This window comes from Sturnus vulgaris, chromosome 2 (genome assembly GCF_052056855.1).
Source record: "Sturnus vulgaris isolate bStuVul1 chromosome 2, bStuVul1.hap1, whole genome shotgun sequence".
Taxonomy (NCBI): domain Eukaryota; kingdom Metazoa; phylum Chordata; class Aves; order Passeriformes; family Sturnidae; genus Sturnus; species Sturnus vulgaris.
In genome coordinates, this window is record NC_142244.1 from 3,556,054 (window position 1) to 3,576,790 (window position 20,737).

The 20,737-nt window shown below is 37.5% G+C and overlaps 1 long non-coding RNA gene across 3 annotated transcripts in view; it reads left to right on the top strand.

Annotated features, from left to right (window-relative positions):
* LOC148224603 (uncharacterized) overlaps window positions 1–20,737 on the top strand; it is an 81,270-nt gene that overhangs the window by 49,151 nt on the left and 11,382 nt on the right. Inside the window, exon 2 of one of the 3 annotated variants that reach the window (XR_015799577.1) lies at window positions 12,372–12,833. The exons of 1 other annotated variant lie outside the window; for it this stretch is intronic. This is a non-coding gene — a long non-coding RNA (uncharacterized LOC148224603). The remainder of the gene's footprint in view (window positions 1–12,371; window positions 12,834–20,737) is intronic. One more of the 3 variants, XR_015799578.1, reaches the window with a different exon arrangement.

Sequence of the window (20,737 nt, forward strand, 5' to 3'; positions counted from 1 at the left end):
TGATTAGACAGCTGCTGTATTTCTTTTAAATACTTTCCATTAATGACATTTTTTAGGCAGCTGAGTATCAGTATGGCAATATTTTTTCCAGGTTCCCACAGCCTGAAAACACAGCATTTGCTTTCTGTCTCTATGGGTGTTCAAGCTATGCAAATGTTAACAACTTACAGAATCCTGGTAAATGGAATGAACTGTGCAATGAACTGATGGATTGAACTGTATTTTTGTCACCCCTTCGTTAATGGCACTCTGACACATTGGGATCTTGCTGCAGGTGTCTCAGTGACTGTCTGACCATGGCACAGGTGACCACATCTTCATCCTCCAGCTTTACCTCTCTACAAGGCTCGCAGCTGTTGAAGCCATGCTGTATTTAGCACAGGTGTTAAACATGGTGATATCCCCTAACAGCTCTCAGGAAGCACCTTTTGAGGTGGGATAATGACTCATCCAGGTCGCTAACAAAGAAACTTTGCATCAAATATGCCTGCTCAGTAATTTATCCAATTTATCCAATTCTAATATTGTGTGTCCCATTCTGACTATTCCTAGACAGCTCTTCTTCCTCCCAGTTCGGTATGCATTTAGGAAGATATAATCTGCTTCACTAGAAACAAAGTGACATGTGTTCCTCCTCCATTTATTTTTCCTCAAAAGAAAAGATTCATATCTATTATACACTGAATAGAATTAGAGAGAGAGACTTTTCTAGCTTTTCAAAAGTATCTCAATAGTTCAAGTTTCATTCCCTTCAATCCTAACAAAAGATAAATATCCTTCTAAGAGAGGGTCAAAAATAAGAGAGAGTCAAAAATCAAAAATAAAAGTATTTCAAATAACTTCATAATTCCCCACTTGCTTATTGCAGCTGGAAGCACCACAGAAGACTACATCACTTACTTTGTAGTATTTGTAGGTACTTTTCTGCTAAATGTCCAAAATTGATGCTAGAAGAACAAGCTAATTGTATAAAAAAAGCTTTGACTTGTCACAGATCCTACTTGTCTCTTAGCAGCTCGAGAGCTAGCAAGGTCAGCGTTATTTTGTAAGTGTAATTCACCCATGCTATAAATCACAATATGTTCTAAGACATGTACAAGGCTATTTAATGCTGTTCCTTTTAAATTACCGATGTTTCAAGTACTGCATAAGACTATTTTTCTTGTTTATTTTTAATTTTGCTGTCACAGAGGTAACCCAAAGTCAACTTAATGAGGCCATAATGTAATTTCACTGCCATAAACTGAAAGTCATTTGCATATCTTCAAGCTTCCTCATTTTATCTTCATCTAGTATTCACCATTATGTAATATACCTTCTCAAGATCTTCATTACCACTTAACTGTATACAAACTTTCTTCATTAGGCTTGAAATATGAACCAAGCCTCTTAGTCTTCAAGTTATACATGTCATAGAGAGGATGCTTAGTCCTACTCTTTTTCCTTTCCGATAAATTTGAAAAGCTTGGTTTCCTTTTTACACCTTAGATTAGCCTTCACTCATAATTTCTTGCAGCATGTATCTTTTTCCTAGAAGGCTTAACTGACTAAATTGCTTCCTCCCCCTTTCTCATTTCTAACACCATCATTTATCAAAAGGGGTCTGTGCATTTCAGCAGAAAATTTAGGCATTCTGTGCTGGGTAAATCAAGAGCTTACTAACAATCATAGCAACCCCAAACTGTGTCAGAGAAATGTCTGTATTTTAGATTCCATTTCACCAGAGGTACTCTATCACCCCATATTTAACTTTGATGGTGTTGTCCTTTTTCTATATTTACTTGTACAGCTGAAATGTGGGACTGGTAAAGGTTAGAGGGACCAGAACCTGCTCCAAAATTTTGATTAGCAAAACAAAAGCAGTGACTTTTTCTAGTAAGCAATTGATAATTTTAACATCACTTTAGCTCTTGTGTTTAGGAATATCGAATGGTTCAAATAATTTCTAGACATGACACAAATGCTATGTTATTAGCAGGAGGTGTCTCTTGAGCTGCCCAGTTATCCAGAGCCTTTGGTAACTCACCACAGAATTTCATACCAGCAATTAGTAATGTGTGTGGAAAACACCTTGCACTGATGCAGCCAGTCTTAAGTTACACACACTGAAGGCCAGCTTCTTTCTAATTTTCATGGTCAGGTCTGCATATCTTCTTACACTTCACTTAATCTTTAATAAAGTTTTAAAGTCAGCCAAGGCAATTCTATCTGCAGGTACGACTATGCAGACAGGTGCAAATCTCCTCCCAGCAATGTCAAGTACAATATGTGAATGTTACAGAGCAAAGACTAGACTGAATTTCTTCTTCCTGTCCAAATATATAAGATATATACATATATATATATATATATATATACACTGCCTGTGTTTTAACAGAGGCACATCTCCTGCTTTCAGGGAAAGGTGGCAGACAGCTTATACCTTTCACTTCTAGACAAATCAAGAAAGGAAAAAACTCCTACACAAGTCATTGTCTTTCAACATCATTTTGCTGCTTAAATTCTAGGCAAATGGGGTAACCAATTCTTGCTCAGCACTTTCTTTGGAGGAAAGACTCAATCCATACCAAACATTATCAGGTGTAAAAAGACTGACTTGTGCTGATCTGAATCTCCAAATGGGACATCCAGTTAAAGTGCAGTAGCCAGCTCAAGTGACTAACACACATGTGAGCCAGTAGTCCTTTGGATACTGGTTGGGATCATGCCCCAAAACACATGGATGTTAAAAACCTCTTCTTCAAGAAGAAAGTTTGCTTATATTTACACAATAACTATGTGTGTCTGTTGGATCAGCAATTCCATGTTCTCTGCTGCTCTTCTTTCAGAAATGTGCCTTTGTATAGCTGATTGAATTTATTGGCTTTAAGTTTTCACACAGTTTTAGATTTTGCTATATGCCGTATTCAGGATCAGGGATTTTAGGCCAGAATTTAAACATTTTGGACTTGCCTGATGCATTTCAGACTTATATAATAGATTTGCTTATCTTTCTACTGCTTCCCTTTCACCTTCCCATCTCAAACATGACTGCTTTTGACCTGTTGGTACACCTACTATTTCCGTGCCACGTATAATTACTGACTGCTAGAAGTAGTCATAACTGAACATAACTGAAATTATGGGAAAAATAAATCATTTATCAACCCTTGAATGCAATGTTTTGTATTCACGGACCTATCTCTTTATTAATTTCACACTTGCCATTTTGTCTTGCATCCATTTCTTTAGTAATCATTTTAAAACCCCCATATATAGCATGATTTGCACTGATCAGAATTAATAATGTATTTACAGTCTTAAGCACATACTCTACTTCATCCACCAGTATTTTCTCATGTCCATGTACAAACCTCTGGATATTGGATGCTTCCAGCCTCCAGCATGATACATTTTGAGCAAGAAATGGAAATTATTTGAGAAAGAGTCCATACCTGCTATTTGGTCTTGAATTTTACGAAGTGCTACTGAAACAGAAGAGACACAACCTGTAATTCCAGAGCTGTCAACTCCAGTCAACAGGCAAGATGATGACATGTTGATCTGTTTGGGGGTTTTTGTAGCTAAAACTTGTGAATCATGCAGCATTTAGCTGATCTCAGTTTGTATTCTGCCATGCAACTCTGTTGCAGATAAGAAGTTTTGAAATAAAGAAGCTACCTAAAATATTTCACAATAAAATAGAAATACTTAGCTGCATTGGATTGTTTATGCCCAGTATTAGTGAGAGTGCAAACATTTTATTTCAAGCTCTTGAGACTTGAAAGATATTTTATGAGCAATAATCCCTCCTATACTATGTAAAAATCAAGTGGCTGAATTTTGAACACAATTGCCTTTTGCTTCCCAGATATTGTACATTTTTGTAGCTTCTCTGATGTGTCCAAATTCCCTAGTTTCAGAGTTACTTAGCTATTAGCTGCACACCCTTTTGTTACCCCAGTCCACTGTGTTTCTGAAGAATGGTCTCCTTTACAATTTAACAGAATAAACGATCTAAACCTGCACATTATGTAGTTTATAGGAAAAAATATGCAGAAAATTATGTTAAGCAAACCACTTGCTAATACTAATAATCCTGTTTTATGTCCAGAATGATACATCATGAATTGCCTTTTAACTACATTTGACTCTTTCTCAAATTCACCTTTGTTCATACATCTCCATCAGGCTCTTATTCAAATAGCTCCCATTATCACTCAACCACAGTTTTAACACCTGTGTTCTGTAGGATCAGACAGAGCTAAACCAGCAAATTCCAGTTTTTTGATGATGTTACATGAAGTATTTATTACTAGCATTACTTATGGCTTTCATGAAAAGAAAAAAAATTACATTAGTTCATTACCGTGATTGTGAGAGAATATCATAAAATGGCAGATTGTAATTAAAATTATGAAGAAATGATTGTATACCATAAAAGATACTAAGCCAGCCGTGTCAGAGAGAAAACTACTTTCCCTGAACAATACTTTGCTCTATAGATTCCCATCTATCTTTTCACTTTTTTTATAGGTTTTTTGTTGTCCTTTGTATTAAAATTACAAAAAAAAAGCAAATCAGAAGCTTTCAGAGTTGGGGTTTTTTCCTCTTTTCTTGAAATGTATTTAAATACACTTTTAAAGACCAAAGTAGCCTAAACTTTATGCAGGGTTATAGCCAGCATATTTTGTTCATTAATTATTATAATTTCCTTAGGTCTTCCTTTAAGACTAGTGTGTCTATTCATCACAGAACACTTATCACCAGCAGTTCAAGCTGGAAAAAAAATCAAAATAAAACTTGCTTATTCCTAGCATGTCAGATATGCATGTTTCTCACCGTGTCTCTTTTCACTAGAGGTTTAAATTTGCAAATCAGTTTCTTTTGTTCTCTAACAATTCCTCAAGTGCAGATTTTTGAGTAATGTTAAACTCTAGCAATATCAGGAGGGTGATCTGATGGCCCTTTGATATTTTGATATTTCAAAGCAGCAATACCGTCTCGCAGCAAATGAAGCTGTACATTCATTTCCTTCAATTCCACCCAAGCAGAGCCAAAAGCTTTTTGCTGTTTGCTCTCTGAATGAGCAGGTTCCAAATCAGTACATAATTTTACTTTCTTAGAAACCTGCTGCTTACACAGTTTCACTCTGCATTTTCAGCCATCCAAACAGAAAAACCTAAGGTAGCCAAAAGGCAAGGACAAGAAGATTCTGGGAATATAAGCATGGTTGCCATTAGCTTTCCAGTGAGTTGCTGGAAAGTGGCTAAATGACCTTTATTTGCAATGACATAGGGTGAAGGTAATTCTGTTTGTATCATGGCTGGTCTTTTTTTTTTTTTTTTTTAAGATGAAGACTTGGATTGTGATGGCTGTTAACAACTGAATACTGATTATCCCTAATGCTCCTTAGCTGTACCCTTTTTGTCGAGAAATGCCACAGTCCTGAAATAGGTCTGAGTGCCTTTCTGCTTAATTTTACTATCCAGATGGATGGTATAGAGGGAACACGGATCCTGCTGATTATTTTTAAAGCATTGCAAGAGATGAGACTAATCATAGCATGAGCCGTATGCCATAGCTATTTTATACCTCTGGGTGTTGAGCACACAATTAGGAAGTTTGGGAAAATGTCAGTTTATAGACCCTTCCTTGTAATATGGGACTCTGAAATCTCATTCTTTTTGCTTTAAGACTCTTACTAGTAACTTCCATTTCTCCCAGTCCATCCTCCCAACATTACAGTGCCACGTGCATGCTTTATTTCCCTTAACTGTCTACTGTGCTAGGCATGGATAAAAACAGTTTGTCCTAGTCTGAGATAAAGAGGGAAAATAATTACTTTCAAATATAAGATTAATATGGAAGTTTTCCTAACTGGCTCTCCTGGGTTTATATTTATTTAGAGGGGTTTTCTTTGTTTTGTTTTGTTTCAAACTAGGTAAGATTCATTGGTATATTAGACCTTTTACTTTCCTAAAGCATGTCCTTCTTGAACTTAAATTCAGTGAGAATTCTGGAAACTTTCACTAAACTATTTGAGTTTTCCTGTATTTCTCAGCATTTAAATTTTGGCCTGCATTTTCAGTGTGTAGATTATTAGGTGGAATTACAATTTATCAATAGCATCTTCTGAAAAATAAGCCAATAACAAAAGAAGGAAGCTTTAGATGAGCACTATAATATGTCTGAGAGACCAGTGACTACCTTTTTATTCATCAGGCACAGGAGGGATGAATATCTCATTGTGGATGCCACAAACCCCTCTATATATGACTTATCATAGTGATTCATTTCCTTCAATATAAATATGTATGTTGGGCTATGCTCTTCTTTCGTTTAGCTCAGCTGAGGCACAAAGGAAAATTTAAAATATACTTTGATCTCAAAGATATTCTCAAAATGTTCCAATTGGCTTTTCTACAGCAGGAGAGCAATTCTTTCATTTGTCTCACCTAGGGAGATGTGTCCCTCTGGGGACCCAATCATTTTCTTAATTAGGTGAACAGAGAGCAGCCTTGAAACATTTCCCAATTACATCAGCAAAGATTTGGCTGTCAAGAAGTGAGACTAAAGAGAAACATTAAAACAAAATAGTTCTGATTAAAGGCCTCCTTCATAACACTCTGTTGAGGATGTGGCACAAGTGTTGAAAAACACAAGGTAAGTCATGAAGCAAAAATAACACATTCAAGTTATCACTACATATTACATTTCTTCATTAAAGTAGAGATAATTAAGTCTGATTTCTATTACTGCTGATAAACCAAGAGTCATATCAGCCTTTTGAAGGCTGTCAAACATCTTTATGGTAAATTTCTAGCCTCAAATGTCATCAGTTATGGGGATCCTCCCTTGCTTTCTTACCAATTGTTCCAAAGTGACTCTGCTTTACCCCTTATTCATTGCAGCTCCTCCTCTCTTCTACCCACGGGAGCTCCCCTTTTTCACTTCTTTTGCTCCTTCACTCATTCACAGGAAATATTTTCCAAATTTGTGGAAATTCAAACATATTCAAACTCGCATATTCAAAGCATTCAAAGCTGCCACATAAAGACAGGCATTTTTTTCTGGCATTTGTCTAACTGTGGTCTGACTTTTTTCTATAACTTTTCTACTCGAATTACACTATAGGAAAGGATTCAGCAGCACTAAATTAGGATAGCTAACCAGTGGCACTGAAGTTCTTCACCAAAGGTATTTTCCCCTCAGAGCAAGCGGCAGTTTTGAAAAAAATATAAAAAGTAGAAAAATATTTTTGCAATTACTCTTGATGTCTCCTATCACAATTTACCGTGGCCATTTTCCTTCTAGTAATTCAACAAGAAACATATCTACATGTCACACATTTTGAGGTTTAGATTTAACTAAGAGCCCCGATTCTTGGCCATGTGGAACTCAGGAAGTTGTTTGCAATGTAACAGTAACATGGGTTGGCATTTAAAAATCAATCTCACCTTAAAACTACTGAACTTTTTTGTTCAATTCTCCACGTATGGCTTTGCCTCTAAGTAATTTTTTCCAGTGAACCCAGCTGTTGAACTGGCACCTTCAGCTTCTACATGGAGTACCAATGTAAAGGACCTTGCCTATAAGGTGAACCATTAAATCAATTTTGAAGGCTAAGCAAGAAAAGAATATAGTTATTTATTTGCTCTTCTTATTGTAGTGTATTTCCAGTCATAGTATCAAGGTATTTCCCACATCTTGACAACTGCAAATCAGTGCTGCTTTGTTACATTTGCCTGTCAGTCATCAGCAATACAATGCCAGGTTTCAAAAGCTAAGGTTTTGGATGCCCTTTAAGGCTTAAAGTATTTCTGAGGTCTTGAAGCCTGTCTAGGCATCACAATTACTCCTGGTTTGTATTTCTGTGTGCTGCTGATTTCAGCTAGCTCACCATTGTTCCTCTGTGAAGTGCACTGTGCAAGGACTAACACCTTGTGCTTGGAAGCTGCAGGGATGCAGGATGCAGAGTGTCCAGCCTGCCCTGCTGCCAGGGCCAGGGAGCATCACCCCTCCCCTGCCACCCTCCCCAAGCTGCAGCCCCCAGTGTGCAGTGCAGGACTCCTGCCAGTCAGAGCCACACAGCACAGATAACCTGCAAACTGACATTTGTTTTTGAAATCAAAAGCCGTGGGAGGTCCTTCAAGACATGGCATACAAATCAGTCCACGTTTCCTAGTGTGTACCAACACCTCCAGCACAATCATTAAGGCAGGGAACCACAATGAAGGAAGTCTCTTGTCTCTCGTTTCACAGAAAGCTGGTTTCCTTCTGGTATTTTCCCCAGGCTTGCCCCTGCTAATGTTTTTAAGACTGTAGGACCAACAACATTCAGTGCAATATTTTTTTGGCATTTGTTAACTTAAAATAAAGTGCAAAAGCCCAAATATAATTATTTAAGAGAAATATCATTTATACTCTGCATTAATTCAAGTTTTTGACAAGCCTTGGAAAGGAATTATCAGCTATTTCAGTAGATAAATACTCTGAGAATGGAGACAAGATAAATTACCAGCTATCTTATCTAAAGTCCTAAAGAAGGAAAAATCCTCCTGAAGGGACTAATAAAAATGTAAGGCACACAAGAAAATATTGGCAGCCAGAAGACTGAGCTATTTCCTAGTCAATTATCCATCTTAAAACATGATTGAGGCATTCACAATGACAGATCACAATTCAGTAACAAGGTATTTTGTATCAATTTGTACAGATAAATTCATCTCAGAGGTGTGGTACTGCATTGGGCAGGGCTTCACACCAGAATTGCAACTCACAAAGAATCAGACTGTGCACTTTTAAACCCATTGGCTATATGCAAAAGTCTAAAATAGAAAAAAACATAGCAGCAGCAGTAGCTTGACAGGAGCCCTCTAAAGGTGCAAAGCCACAGAAATTGAATGACAGGTCCAGTTGATTATGTTTCATTTAGAAGTGGCTATGTGCAGAATTTTTGCCTCATTGAAAATCAGTGAGCTTTTATGGTAGACTTTGTTTCTAAAGGAGATAAGGTGAGCCTTTCACAACTGTTAAGACCAGTTCAGATACCAGTAGCAGTTCCTTTTCACTCTATTTCTACTACTTTCCAATTTCTGAGACTATAATATCCTGCATTTTTAAAGCAATCTTCTGTAGTCTTCCAGTCTTCTATTGAGATACTGGACCAATTTTCAAGTTTCATTTGATTGCAGCCTTATTTCTAGTGTCAGGAAACCCACACCCACCCTGCACATTTCACCAAGGATTTTCAAGGCTATTATACCTTGCCTGTTATCTCCTGCCTTCATAGAGAAACTCCTTCTTGTATAGGAGCCTTTCACATTTTGTGTCATTCCTTGGTTAGTGATTCATCCTGTGAAAATTAACATTACTTTTAAATGAGCTATATTTCCACAGCAAGCAGAGGTGCTGCACTTGGGTGTTATATAAGCATCAGTTCTCTTTTCCTGACTATGCAACACACAGATCCACAGCAGGCAGGGCAGTTTGAGCACCATGTATTATCTGAAAATCGGAGGAAGTGGTACTGAATACTTTTCCATTGACTAAACTGCTAAAAATATAAACACGGAGCACTGTCCATTCAGAAATTAAAAACTGAGGGGTTTTGTTCGGTTGGGGTTTTTTGTTGGTCTTATCCCACCATCAGAGACCAGCAATGAGCCTCGTTAGGAACTTTCTGCTGTCACACCCCCCTCTCCTTTTCCTTTAGAGGAACTCTTTCCTGAAATAATTTTCAACAAGTTTGGTTTCCCTGCAGAGGGACACATTCCATAAGATTTAAGGGCTAAAGTGACTTCGCACACTTTAAAACAATTAGGCCAGCTGTTACTGTACTTGTCATCTGACAACTCAAATGATTTACATCTTAAATAAAGGGAAATTTAATATTTACATTCTCTCCTAAAAGAAGGAGCAATTGTGTAGAATAAGAAGTTGAAAAAAGGAGTCAGCAAAATGGACAACACCATGTAATATGGTTCTATAGCCCTACAAATTATTTTGGGAATAAATCAATATTGTACACCAGCGCAAAAAAAATTAAAAAATTAAAAAATAAAACTAAACAAAACCAAAAAAACCGACTGTCTCCAGTAACAATGTGGGTTAGAAATACTTCACTCTCCTTAACCTCTATCAGGCTAAATGGTAGCTTCAAACTGGACTGCTGGTTGTTTGACATTCATTTTACAGCAACAATAAACCTCCAGTCAAAACCTCTGTCTTCAAGTTGTATTTCACACATGCTGATGATATTACTGCTGAAGATATCCATCAATTAATTTTCCTCAAGTCCTCAAACTTCAGGTCTGTTTCAGATTTTCACTAAGACTCATTTCAGCAAATACTTACTGTGAATTGTTTCTTTGACTCTACCTATACTTTTTCCACACTTCCAAAACCACTAGGGAGCAGTTAACAGATTCTTTTGTGCTTTGCCACAACTAAAAAGCCTTTACTGGTGTCAATTGAAGTAATGATTGTAAGGCTCAAGCAAAACAAAAATCAAACTAATAAATTACTGGTTTATACTAGTGAGGGTTCCTAGCACTTAGTGACTATCACAAGGCCTCCTAAAAGGAGAAAGGCAGCACTCTCAAAAGCTCATCAATGTGTACAGTTCAACTGCAGCACGGCATAGCCTTGGAGGAACTGCCTAATTCTCACTCTCTAGCCATATTTCAAGAGCAAATAGGCTAATAATAAATTCTCCTATAAACAATCCCCACACAGGGTTTTTCTCCATTCATTTCCTTTTGCAATTGCATCAATTTCATTGTCTGTCATAGCTAGTCATAATAGCTAGACACCCAAAAGCATTTAAGCAACGACTTTTAAGATTCCTAAAAACCAAACCTGACAACAACCCTTTTTATCCCCCCTTCAGAAAACCGTATGAAGTATTAGTTTCTAACTGAGAAAAAAACAAAAACAAAACAAAGTCTCCCACACTGCAATTACACTTAGATGTACAATACCATCTGCCCATTTAAAAATAGAAAAGCATCAGTTGTTTCATTATTTGTCACTTATGGGATTAAAAACTTAGCAGTTATTCCTACACGTGATAACAATTTACATCATTTAAGAGACTTGAAAATAAGAGAATCTTTCCTGGTTAAGTCTTACAGTTGCTTATGTTGCTACAAATTCTTTCCTGCACTGTGTAAAATATTTATCAGAAAAGCAAAACCAATCATAGAGTTTCTTGTCCAAAGTCACTGAATGAGGTAATCTATTTGGTTTCAAAGGTGGTAGGGAAGTACAGAGACATCCAGGTACCTACATGCCAAAATTCAAGTTCTATTTTTTTGTTCAAAAATGGCAACATGCTTGATTAACTGGTTTAGTTTTTGAGCAATTTGTTGTAGCCATTGTTGTAGCCATCCTTGACAAAAGGATAATATTCACCCTTTACCTTACGGAGTAACATGTTGCAGCTGACTTTATCCATCAGACTCATTCTTTCTTTGTGAAACTTCTGTTTCTTAAACTCCTTTTAAGAATGTAATGCAGATAACTACTGAAGTAGTTCACATATAAGCAATAACAACAGTGCTTAAGTAGCAATCACATTTTCATTCTACTGTGAGCTAAACAGCATGCTTAAGTTTTCTTCATCTATGGATACAAGCACAGAGCTGCTTTATTGACATAACCAGTAAATGTAACACATGAAAATCAAAAATTCATCATAAATGAAAGGAAGGCACCACATATTCTCCAACTAACCTCTAATTAAATGTTATTAGTATTCAGCAAAACACTGAAAAGTTGTGATTCATGAAGACAGTAAATTGGAAGGCAAGGTGGCATAGCTGTGCTCTATAATACTTGACACAAGTTCATTAAATTCAAGTTCAAGCAAATTTACCCAATTTGAAAAAAATTGAATTATGTCCCTATCTATAAACCGAAAGAAAAGATAGTTATATTTATGCCACTATCGGGAATTGCTAATTTCAGGGAGTGATAGAAGAAAGAGATTTTTTAAATTTAATTACTACATTGAGACAAAACTTCTGTATTGTCTGTGCATCCACTTTTTGTTGAAAAAGCAAATTTGAGCAGGTGAAAATAATCTCCAAGGGAAATGATGGAATATAAAGTGTGTTTACTTCACATCAGGCACATGATATATTTTGTCTCGTTTCAGTCTTCTAACAATAGGAAATGCCTATAAATCTTCAAGAAAACACTATGTCAACTTAAGGCAATCCAAGTGTACATTATTAAAAGTATGAACTAACCACTTCAAAGCAAGGAGAACAATGCTTAAGTGGTCAGTTTCTAACCTAAGGTCAACTAAGAAAATTCTGGTTCCAAAGCACTGGTTAAATGGTTAAATGACTCAATACCAAATGATTTTCTTCCTCTTTGAATAGGAAAAGGAAAGCTGTTACACAGCACAGACTCTGGCTACTGAGCTATGCTTAACTCTATTGCAAGAAGTGATGGAAAGCAGGAAGGCAGCAGGTTGGGAAACAGTACACAGCTCTAGAGGCAGCAGAGGACTCCAGCATCACAACAAGCCCAGTGCTGGCAGCCAGGGTGCTGGGCTCAGAGCTACCAGAGGGAAGGTGTGTAGCTACATGCTCCAGCAAGGACTGCCTCCAGCTCAGGCCAGAGCAGCCAAGACAGTTAATTCTACAAGGTGACAGGACAGTCTCCCACAGTCTTTGAAAGCTCCCCTGCCTTTTTATCTAACCAGCGTCTTGGACACAGACCTGGCAAGGACAGCAAGAAGTGTAACGCTGACGTCCAAAGTATTACACACACAAAACACTGGATTTTCTTGTGGATTCTCAAGTGATGTACACTCCAGTTGGACTGCCACCTCCAGAAAAGTAAGTGGATCTTACTTTTTGGTTGGTGGTGATCCCACCTATAAAATTACAGCTTGGGTTTGAGAGCTCTGTAGGGAATGCACGTGTGGACATTGCATGAAATCAATTCCATACTGATGGTGAGGTTTTTCTCCCTAGCAGCTTAAGCTTTATCTGATGTATTATGGCAAAGGTACCAGCCAGCTACACAAGAGACCTTTGAATCTTGTTCAGTAGTGTATACTTCCTTCTAATACAAGCTTCCTCCATTCATCTCTTCTCTAAACCCCTGCCTAACTAGCATGACTGAACATGAAGTGCAGTTGCCAAAAGGCTCACAAGAGGCACTTGTTCGTGTCTCTCCAGGCTGTTGGGAGCCTGCATACATGAATTGCTATATGTTCTTCTCACTGAAGTGAGTGGTCATTTTCTGAATTCCATCAGCAGCACCTTAGCTTAGCCGAAAAAGTAGTCCTGCATAGCTTTCCATATAAAGGCGCTGCTTTGTGTTTTGCTAACGCTTCTCAAGCACTTAAGAAAACCCTAACCCTGGGTAAGCATGATGACTTCTGCACAAATGCTAATGTCTCTAAAATCTGATTGTAAAGCCAAAACACAGATATGATCTTGTCAATCACACAGCTGGGGGCACTTAAGACATCAAGAATAGAATAAAATTTTGTTTTCGGTATTAGCTGTTTCTCCTAAACATGGTTTTACTTTAAATGTAGGCTGCCTAAGTGGGCAGAGGTGAAATGCTCTTTATCAGAGATTGATTAATAATCTGTAATTTGGTTCATATAATTTTGCTTAGTAATAGTTTATCCTCAGTTCTGAAAAAATACAAGCCCTTATGACCATTCCTGAAGTACAAACTTATGTAGCATAGTTTAAAGCCTCTCCTATTTTCCTGGTTTTTTAAAAATATTGTTTGCATCTAGTGTTATGAAGTATTAAAGATCTTTTGCATAATGCAAACTAAGAATTTGGAACAGACAACCAGAAAATTCAAAGACTCAATATTCAGCAATTATGTCCGACTTACTGCAAGAAACAGGGGAAGACTGTTTGTACCAGTGCACCATCCTAGACTGTGGTTAATTAGCAGGCTCCAATGAGCCAGTGCTTCCCTGTGTTTGCAAACTAATGTTTTATGCAAATTGAAGAAGCACATGGGGAATATAGAATTCTGCTGATTCCAATACAGAAAGCCTAAAATGTAATAGGCAAATTTTCAAAAACTATTTTGCTGTTAAAAAGAGTCCTCAGAGGTGCTTTCCTCAGACTTCCACAGTTTTTGTTTCTATCCCATGCCAGGCATTGTCTGTAGACAGTCAGAGATCCAGCAGGGTGCCCAGATCATGTTACTTCATCTTCACCCCAACCTCTACATAAACTTTCTTAAACAAGACAAGGAGGTTGGGTTTTTTAAACTGCTGACCAGTTTTACTTCTGATGCAAGGCAACCAAATGCATCAAGAATTTCAATTGATGCAAAAAATATTAAAGTTTAACCAATGTCTCATGCTATTTAATTCACAGTAAAGGACCTTTGAACACTTTCCCAGTGAGGACATTCAGAAGAATTGAATTATTACTAAGAGTTTGAGAGCTGTAAGCAACTGGAGAAAAAAATGTGAATCCAATCAGTTTCCAAGTTTAAAGACAATGCATTTGAAATCTGAATTCTTACCCGAGGCAACCCCCCATCATCCCAAGATATTTCCTAGAGATGGGCAGGAAGAAAAAAATTCAATTATTCAGAGAAAAGGGTCTTAATTTATTTTTCTATGATATTGAAATATATTTTATAATATATTACATATAATCATATAAACTATTATACAATTATATACTCTAAGACCCATATTTCTTGTTTGTTTAAAGCCTGCTATGTGATCTACTATGCTCTGCAACTGAGTAGCCAGGCTGTCAATAAGAGATGCAACCTTGAAAGTCCAAACTTCAGGTCGTTCATTAACTGTGCAACTTTTACCTCTATTTTGTGACAGCAAACTTATCAGTGCAGCTGAGATCTTTCAGGTTACATCTCTACACTCAATCTACTGAAATAGGCCAAGCTGTCACACTAATTAGTTTCAATAAACAGCAAGTGAAAAAGAGAAACATGGTTATTCTGTATTAAGATGGAACAAAAGACTATTAATAGTGTTAAAATAGTGTTGAAGAAATCCCTTACGGTTTCATATTCTTTTTCACACAAATTTATGCATTTGGGAATTTTGCCAATTCAGAACCAGAGATTCCATCTCTCTTCTCCCTCCCCCAAGGAAATACTTGAAGATTGAAATGGCAGGTCATCAAATGTATTAATAATAAGGTGAACTCCATGTACCAAGACAGTGACGTGACATTTAGAGAAAACTTGTGTCAAGTGTCAGGCCTTGGAATGGCTAATATCTGAAGTCTATGAGTTTGGGAATCAACAATATAGCAACTATTATCATCTCCAGATTTTTGTGTTCAGAAAATCCTATTAGATACTTCCTCTGAAAAGTAGAGTTTGCAGCCTGATCAAAGATTTTTCTTTTCTCCAGAACAGCATCAACCCAGTTCTTCCCATAAGGGAAAGAACCCCCCAAAAACATAAAACAAATAAAACAAACATCCCCCCAAATAGACAAGCCCATTTCCTTTCATTTGCCATAAAGACCAGCTTCACCTAACTCAGCTCAAAAAAACAAATTAAAAAACCAAAAAAATAAATCCAGTCTTTCATTCTGAAACTGAGGAAACCATGGTCGATTTGATGTTTCTGAAACAAGAGAAGCAAGTTTTTCAAAACAAAATAACAAGGATTTTTTTTTTTGAGATATCATTTGTTGACAGTTTCTTAATCAATTCCACAACTAACCAGGGTAACTACAACTCCCATTTTCCATCTTTCATGAACCTATTTGAAATGGCAACATAGACTAGCAAATGAAGGTGGCTACATGTGACACTCGGGGCTTTAGGTTTACATCTCTGTTGTATTTTCAAATATTGGTTTGTTATCTAGAATGTTTTGTTGGTGTTTGTTGGGTTTTTTTAAGGACAATCTTTATAGAGAATGTTTGCTGGTAAATATGAAGTTATAAGCTGGGAAGCAAAAGAGTGTAGTTTGCACATCCTGGATATAAATTTAAACAACTCATATATCATATGATATATGATAAATATCATAGATGGACATGATATTTATTGCATGCACAGAGTTTTGAGTCAATACCAAAGGTTTCTATTATTCCTTCCAAATGCAGACCTCTATACCCTTCTGCTCAGTCACTAAAGTAATATTAGACAGAAGTAAAAACTTGAGGTCTCAGAAGGAGAACTCGGTCTTGTTTGCAGTGTCACACAGGACAGGTTTCCATGTCACCTCAGACTGGAATATTAACCCAGCACAAACTTCATGATGCACATCAAGTTCCACAGAAACGAGGGTGTCAAGTTTGATTTCCTAACTGCGATTAAGCTGCCTGGTTTCTGGGGGAAGACATTCACTTACTGGCAGATTAGTTTCTTTCTTCACTTCTTGATTCAAGTTGAACACGTACTCTTCTCATCCTCATTGTAACCCCCACGGGCTTGCCATGGAGCAAGGCTGAAACACAAGTGCACCCTCATCATACACAAACTACCTGAAATTTGCTGAGCCACACATTAATTTAAGCTGTCATCACACCCAGTCAAGAATACAGTGATCTGGAAGAGGACAGCTGCAGCCACAAGCCCGGGAGCAGCACTGAGCCTCTCATCCCATGACATTCCCATCACACACACAGCCACTGCCTCTCCCAGCAATCAATAACCTGACATGTAGCCCATTCTCAGAGTGCATTGGTACTGACATACTCATCCTGGCCCATCTACTCTGGCCTGAAAAACCATTGTCTTCTGTCCATCCTCTTTAAGGGCTTATCTCTAGCTGTCATTTTGTCTCAGCTAATCCACATGAGGAATCATAATGCTTCTCAACATCCGGGACTAGTGATCCTGTTGCAAAGTCACCTCAATTACACTGCATTTTTTTCTTAATAAAAAGAAACAAGGTTTATGTGAAAACAAAATTATTTACTCTTTAGTAGATATCAACAACAGTAATAAAAGTTACCTACTTTTTCTATATTTATATATATTTTTAAGATTTTTCATACCAATTTCAAATTCAGCCCTGAAAAATTAGCCATGCAATTAAGTTAGAAAGGTCTCTTTTCACTTTAACTGAGCAGAGTTATGTTTTTCCTCTTTCCCTTAAGAATTTTATATAGATCAGCTGCACAAGCTCTAAGTCTCTGTAAATATCACATTTGCTTATTCTTCAGGATTGAACTGCCAGTGCTGTTTCAGTGATCAAGAAGTATCTGCAGTTCCTCATAAATAATTGTAAGCAAGGTATTTTGTTACCCATGTTACTCCAGTACTTCCAATCAACAATTCGTGTAAAAAGCCTTTTGCTGTAAATAAGAAAGACCCGTCACACCAACTCATTTTAGAACTTATAAATTCAGAGAATTGCAAATTCTGTGCCAAACTCTTGCCTTTAACTATGTTTTACTTTTGAGAACAAAACCAAGCTCTGTTTTAGTTCCAATCCCCATTTATCTTTTAGTTCTAATTTGGTAAGAGATCCACTCAAAAATATATGCAGCATTTTTCAACTCTTCAGCCTAGAATGATTATTTATCAGCTAGCTCAGGACTAACACTCAATATGTCCAAGGGTCAGAAAAATATCTTGCAAACAGAATGGCATCTCCTTCCTACTTCTGCACTTCCACAAGCGGAATAAAAACCAACCAGTGGCACACAAATTTCAGGACAACATACTGCTGCCTTATTTTTCTCTTCTATTCCTTAGCATTGCTTTCTTCCAAGATTTGGCAGCTGGCATAAAAGGTGGCAACACCTGTTTAAATCATGCAGATGAAAGAATCTGTTTTGTCCCCTGGGGATTTTGTATCTCTCTATTGTGACCCCAAAGCCACTTGATCATAAATTACACGATTCATTTCAAGGAACAGGTGTGACCCTGTAGCCTTCTCTCTTCAGGGACTGCAGTGGACACAAGCACAAAAGCTTGACAAAGCTTTAAGATTTACTTGGAGGTCCCTTCAAGATTTAAAATAGGATTTTGGATAGCTAACAGATGCATGTCTACTTTCTGAAGGCATAGTGAGATTCCCGATTGACTATACCCTTGCAATACAGGAGACATTAATGCAAATTACTACTTCCTATAAACCACAGCCTAGAATTTTGAAGAGTGTTTAGGTCCTTGCTATTATTTTGTGAATTTCTTGCTTAAAGCAAGTCAGTCACTTGAGTGTATTCAGAACAGCAATCTAGAATAGAAGATATGCTTTAAAAGGCAGTTCCAACCAGTTTTAAAACAATTAGAAATTATGTCTGGAAAATGACATATACAAGCATCCAAAATATGTGTAAGCCACACTCTTTTTGATGGTCCAAAATACAGTCAGTTCTTCTTTCAGGAAGGCTCCTCAGGAAATTCATGTTGTCTTTCTAGCAACGTTCTGAATGGCCTTGCTGTGTTTGAAATATCTCTACCTTAGGAAGGTGAAATATACATATAATAAGCATATCTAAACCAGTCTATTTTTCCAGGAAAAAAAATCTTGACTAGTGTTCTCTCACTGCTTGGTCTTAATTTGGGCAAATAAAACTTAAATTTTTTGCTTACAGAGAACACACAATTTTAGATATGAACACTTATAATAGTTTACATGTCTAATAAATGTCAGCTATACTAATCATACTCCATACAAGCTATAAAAGATCTTTTACTGCATCTACATGAGCTTTATCTGCATGAAGTCTGAGGTACTATGCCCTTTTACTGGGGCTCCTGTACTGAAGCTTCCAGTACTGAAATAATTATGAATGCAAGCTGCCAAACAACTCTCAATGCCCCTTTCTAGTGAGCTCCAGATGTGAATAATGTGTTCCCACCCTGAGAGAAAAAGAAGTTTTAAATCTAGGATTAGCATCTACCACACAATGATAGTACACATTCACAACCCTGAATATATAAATGTAACCTGTAAAATATGTTGGCTTTTTTTTTTTTTAAAGCTTTGATATTCATAAATGAAAGAAATTTCTCCAGGGACTGAGGGGTCGTGTATAAATAGTGGCTGCAGTCTCACCATGTGTCTTGCATTTCTTCCATAGTAGTAAGGGTGCATTTTAAGAAATAGCTGAACAGCTGTTACAGTCTCCCTATCTGGTTTCAAGATACTTTGCTCCATTTCTGTCATTAAAGCACCTATTTGTCTATTGAAAGCAACTTCCTTAACACACAGCATGCACAAGCTACCACAGACTTCACTGCATGCACATGCTGTCACTTAAAAATGTGTCTGCTTGTAGTTCACTGTAACTTCTTCCACTAGTGCCTGCCTTCATTGTAATGCCAGCCATGGACTGACATCCCTGCAAAGCACACAGGCTTGTGTCCTATCTGCTGGGTCTGCATGAAGGGATGCAGCTGTTGGCTACATGGAAAACACCTGATCACAAAATGTAAAAGAGTCTCTTTTCAAATTCATTATTGATTCATAAAAAAGGGGGAAAGTCTTTCAAAACTTTTTGAAATTATTACTAACTGAAAATTCTGCTTAGAAGTACATCTGAAAAGCTTTGGTCACAAGTTAGATCTCTGCCACCTTGGTTAGAATCCCCAAAATGTTGCCTGTGACTGTTTTCATGAAAGAGCCACCTATATTGGAAGGCAGAGGTTTACAATTTTAAATTGTGCTTAATCCTACTAATAATTTCCAGAAAGAATGATAGGAAAGCAAAAGACAACTTCGAAATCAGTCTGTTTTGAGGAGGGCTCTGGACTGGAAGACCTAAGTTACCATCTCATTTTGCATTTTTGATGTCATGTCTATTTGATCACCTTTTCAGCTCTCTGTAAATGGTAGTCCCAGTCCCATTCTGGAAGACTCAAGTCTTTCTCCAGATGTAGCTTTAAGCCTAAATTTAAACATTCTTTTATTTACCCAGTAAGTTTTTAAGCCCTTTGGGGGGCTGCAGGTATGTTCTCTAAGTTCTCCTCCACTAAATGAAGAGCTTTGCTCTTACTGCTACCCTCTTAGTGCACAGCCCAGATGACATCAAGGCAGACCAAAGCCTATTTTGCAGAACACAGACAAAATACCCTGTCAGTCCTTCCTCCTAGATCCCTGTAGAAAGGACTCCTAATCGAATAGTTGTAACTATTCTCACTGTTCAACAGATCCCCTCAACAAGGAACAATTTCATTTGCACCTCTTTGAACACATGGCTAATATTTCAAGCTGTGATTTCTTGAAATATTTCATTACCTGATGATCATGGGAAACATCAGCAGCATGTGGAAAGGAGGCAGGAGGTAAGAGTAGGAACTTCAGCTCAGTTGAAATGGATAGCATGGACAGCAACACTGGGTTCCAAATAATCAGGTTGCTTGAAGTCCACATACCTGCCACCTCCTGGAGGCAAATCTGCACCTCCAAAACACCACCTTACCCTTAGTAGGCCATGTCATCATAAAGACCATGTGGCACAGCCAAAACTCTCTTAGCTGGAGAATGGGATGTACTCATGGGAATTATTTTTACTCAAAATCAAGGAAAATCATGTCTGTCCTACCAAAAATGTCCCAGGACAGGTGGTTAAACTCAGTCATATTTAATATTCCTGCAGGGGCAACCTACAGACCTGAGATAGAAGTGACAGAAGGACTGAGAAACAAGGAGATGAAAAGATATCCCCTTGTCTCTGGCACTTAATAGTGGACAACTGACAGGAGATATCAGATTAAGCACTGCACAGGCAGCACAAGCAAGTATGGTCAGCATGCACCCTGGAAAGACACCTTCCCTACTTCCTGTCCCACTCCCCCTCAGCCTCCAC